At 39.4% G+C, this 4,671-nt stretch overlaps 1 protein-coding gene across 1 annotated transcript in view; it reads right to left on the reverse strand.

The window, feature by feature from the left end:
• Nucleotides 1-4,671, reverse strand: part of LOC145453807 (von Willebrand factor A domain-containing protein 3A-like) — a 173,765-nt gene that overhangs the window by 44,986 nt on the left and 124,108 nt on the right. The gene's annotated exons all lie outside the window — the stretch shown is intronic.

The raw sequence follows: 4,671 nt of genomic DNA on the forward strand, positions 1-4,671 counted from the left end.
TTCCAAATTGAAAGCAATGAATTACATTGTTAATACCTGCTCATCGGTGTATGTATTGATATTAGGCAATAAAAAAGTGACGGTTAATTAACAAGAAATAATATTCATTCGCCGTCTTCAAAACAATGGTAAACATGATACATTCATAACTCTATTTCACCCACATTTACGTTTTTCTGTTAGGACATTAAAATGTGTTTGGCATATTACAAAATTTGTCTTGTCGCTGCCTCTCGAGCAGTGTGCATTGTGCATGTGCAGCTTGGTGTTGATGGATACTAGCAGTGCTTATGAAATTCGCTCTCCCTTTGCGGAGTGTCTGTCTTCGTGTTTTTGTCACAATACCGACTTCAATTATACCCCACGGCCACCTGCTCGCCATAGACCAAGAAGACGGGTTCACCCCTGATTCCAATAAGCAAATATTTAGTGCCCCGAATCTTCTTGGATTTTTGAGTCTGGATTACTCGTACGACGTACGCAGGCTACGTAATCGCGGCAAATAAGTAAACAGGCTTCAAAGTGAACTAATGTCCGGTTCAGTTTACATAGCCTATGATGTTAGTCCATGGATCAACATTAAAAAGTATAGGTTTTATGTTTTGAATTCCAGGTATCTTTTATAGGGCCACTCAAAATGGCGTCGTGGACCACATTTGGCCCACAGGCCGCACATTGCCCAGATATGACATATATATTTATAAATCAGGTGTTTGGACGTAAACTTTGACTGGGCCGTACTCGCGGTTGATATTTTATGCTGTAGATGTAGAACACTATCGGTTAAGTCTTTTGGTTTCGGGAAGTATCTGGATTTCATGATAGCTCGAGAATTAGTAAATGACGATAAAGTAGACAACGATGCAGCAGAGTGTATGATTTAATTATATTGAGCTAAAAATATTGGAGATAGAATCGGCATTTCAGAAGAACGGAATTTCGATTTCGAACCATTAACTCTCCTGCTGACGCCACTGTACTGTACACGTCGTGCCACCACAATTCTACTACTGATCGCGCCCACTTGTCTGTAGTTACTGATCGTCAAGACAGGGATGTTATTCCAAATCATATGTACGAGTAAAATCAATGTTTTGACCTTCACTGGACCGCCTGAGACTGGCGTAGGGAACCCCTGTGGCTACCGGGAAGCCCGAATCAGAAACACTGTTCTAACGGCTTTTTGTTCATTGCATAGCATTTCGGGTCTTGAGCGGAAGTAAGTACTATTGTCGCTGGTTAATTTTTGTGGCCATGCAATCCTACCATGCAAATACGGAATGTTGCAATCAACACTGCGTTTGTACTTAAACGAGGGCGTATTCTCTATAAGTAGGAGGCGTTCCTTCCTGTTGGAGACATACGCCTACTATTGCAATAAAAAAGCGCGTAAATGGAGTTGAATTGTAATATGTAGTGTGAAGCATAGGCAGGCTGGTAAGTCGGAGAAGTTAGTTGGCGCTTATTGAAAAAACTTTATTATTTGGATGATAAGTCAAGATGCATTTGGGTTGTATTTTTCATCTGAACAAGTCACACACTATGTACAATGCGATAAGACACAATGCGATGTCATGAACAGATAGCAGAATGTCGAACGACACGCATCGGTAGAGTTCTTTTACTTTAACATCCACCTCGGTTTAGAGTGCCCGATGTCACAGTTCTTTTCGATGTTGATCTGTTATTTTTAAGCCCTTTCTACTAGTTCTTTCCATTCCTTATGAGTTCTTTCTTTCGTCGAGTCTTTTACGGGTCTTTTTTGTCGCCGTATGAACGGCAACTGCGGGGGAAGAGGAGCCCGGATAAACCTCCGACGGGAATCGAACCCGATCCGTCAGATTGGTGGGCGCTTATCGTAACCACTACACCATCTCCCCTGCAACATTGGCTTCGTAGAGGGAGCCCGCAATCAAGTTATATATAAACAGTCCCTCGTGAAGTTCTGCGCAAAATTATCAGTTACCGATGATACAATGTGTATCGATGACTTATTGCAATCTGCAGACTATATATTTTTATTGTTATATAGGGTGAACGCCATGGTTTTGAGAATGTCACCTAGAGGATTGTCCAATTTTATTCTTGTAGCGGATTTCTGTTTTCGCTATGGACCGTTGCAGTGATCGCAAGTACACGCGTAGTACGCCACCGAGCAGTATTCTTCATACGTCAACAAATACATAGACAGGATTCGGTCTTAATCTCGGTCCGCTTGCCACATTACGTTGGAAAAGCTTAGTGTGTTTACGATTATAGTGCTGCTTCACTGATATGATAATTTCGTGTTGGATATGGTGTATTTACGAATCGACAGATTTGCACGGTACGAACTTTCACTATCATCCGCAGTCACCTCTTTTCTAATCGCACAAATGGACAAAAGGATAAAGTCTGTCAACACGTCGCCACATTGAAGTCAATGCGACAGAACGCTCTGCAAAAGTTCGCGGTTAATTCACAATCTTATGTTTGGTGCAACCCGATCTAGCTAAGGAATCATAAATATTCAAGAGGATTGTCAGATGCTGTCGTATGCAGTGTAACTGGTGAAAATTAATAAAATGCTTCTAATGAAATAAAGCTACGGAGAAGCATTCTGAAATTTAGTTAACATTCAGTGGTAACTGTCAATGTTCGATTTGTTGGAGATTACTGATTAACACATGTCTGAACTTATGAGAAAAGAGGTAGGCAATTTGACGTTCGCCTTTAATATGAATTAGATATTCAATGTTTTCTATGACAAAACCTAAACATTGTAACGAACCTGCGGTTGACTGTGACATGAGATGCTGTGGTATGGGTCTACTCAGGGTCAAGAGCCGCGGCATTACATATAACCTTTCACACGATTTTCGATTGCTCTAGGGCGTTAACTGTAAGTTATACAGGCCCCTATATCATATGACATAATCGGCCGCAATCCTTTATTTACGTGGAATTCCAGCGGTAAATGCCGGTTAATTTGTAGGCGTGTGATGGACGTTTTTGTCCGGGTATAAAGGCAGACTAATGAAATTCATCTTGACGATGGGAAATCCGGAATATATTGTATCATAACCTGCACAATCGATCACCCAATTCACGATTCTGCGCAAGGGCCGCCTTGACGGCCATAAGATATTGTCGGGTGTTTTCGAAAGGAAGTCGAAATGGAAAGCCATAATTGGGAATAGTTCATCTGAAATACAGATATAAAATAACTCTGGATTTTCATACAGTACAATTTATGTCATGTTTGATGCAATATAGACCTATCTGTTGTCATATTGAATATTAAATCTTAACTTTTCTATATCAAAACTATAGGCTACTTTCTTATTTTTGTGGTGATTCTAGATTTGGGGGCTGCTAAAGAAAGCAATCAGGAATTGAACCACATGAAATATCACGTTTATTCTCTGTCTTGTACTCGGACCAAGGGCAGTGACGCTAAAACTTTGAAGAAAATGTCAATGTCACACAAATAAATATCCAGAGGAATAGTGTAATTGCTACATCACATCACATCATAACACAATAGTTTTATCAAGTGTGTTCTTATCACCTTCAAATGGGTAATTATATATTTGCTTGAGAAATCTACATTTAACGATTTTTGGACGAATTCCGACTTGAATATCTTCCACTTCGATAGGTTTGATAAGCTGCCTTAAAAGAGCTAGTATTCCGTGTGTGTTTATGATGTATATCAAGCAGAGTATGCTACATATAATGACTATAGGGCTGGGCAAAATCGAGTATCTAAGTGATTCGATTCTGAATCACGTATATGCTTCGAGTCGAGTCGAGTAATCGAGTATCACCCATAATGACATCATAACGGAATGTAATACATTAAAGTTCAAATATGCACCGTTTATGCCACCGCAAAGAATATAATGCCTGTTATCCATCTCATAAATGATACTTTGGTATTTTTCAGACCATACCGATTTCATTCCACTTGGTGGCAATGTTGTGGGATAATCATGTGTTCCGAAATGTGCTATGTCCAGTAACCTGCGTAGCTTTGTACTATATTTTTCGTTTGCTACGATACCTCCAATCAGGATTTCAAGGCCTCAACAGTGAAAATTAGTATCGAAACTATAATTCTCGTTGATAAGCTAACTTTAAGGGACGAGAAGCGTATTATCTTAACACTCGAAAAATCGTCTTTTACTACTCGACTTGGATCATACAATTAACACTCGATTCAGATTCGAGTACTCGAATCATTATGCCCAGCCCTAATAATGACCGTCCATATAACGTTGAAAGTTCCAGTGAGCGCATTTTGAAGATTGCTGTATTAAAAACATTTTAGTTTGACTTCTAAATGCGTCTCCCAGCTACCATTGGTAAATCCGGTTTCAACACCTCTTTAATGTGAAGTAGGATTTTGCAATGGCATTGACATCGGATCAACGCAACAAGCATGCGAGTTACAGGAACATGAGACGTTTTCTATCTTATTCTATTATTTCTTCTTTTTATTTATTCATTCAATTGCAAAAAATTAGCAATGGTGCATAATATGCAGTATTTCTGTCGCTTATTCGATATGGGGCAGTATAGAATTTTTACATGTAAACCTGCCCGCGGAGAAAAATAAATGAGACTAGAATAATGCACGAATAAAAACTATCATCAAGCGTCATCCTTGGTGTAACTTTAGACGAATCA

Source organism: Botryllus schlosseri, chromosome 13 (assembly GCF_051294905.1).
Source record: "Botryllus schlosseri isolate E-star chromosome 13, Bs_hap1, whole genome shotgun sequence".
Lineage (NCBI taxonomy): Eukaryota > Metazoa > Chordata > Ascidiacea > Stolidobranchia > Styelidae > Botryllus > Botryllus schlosseri.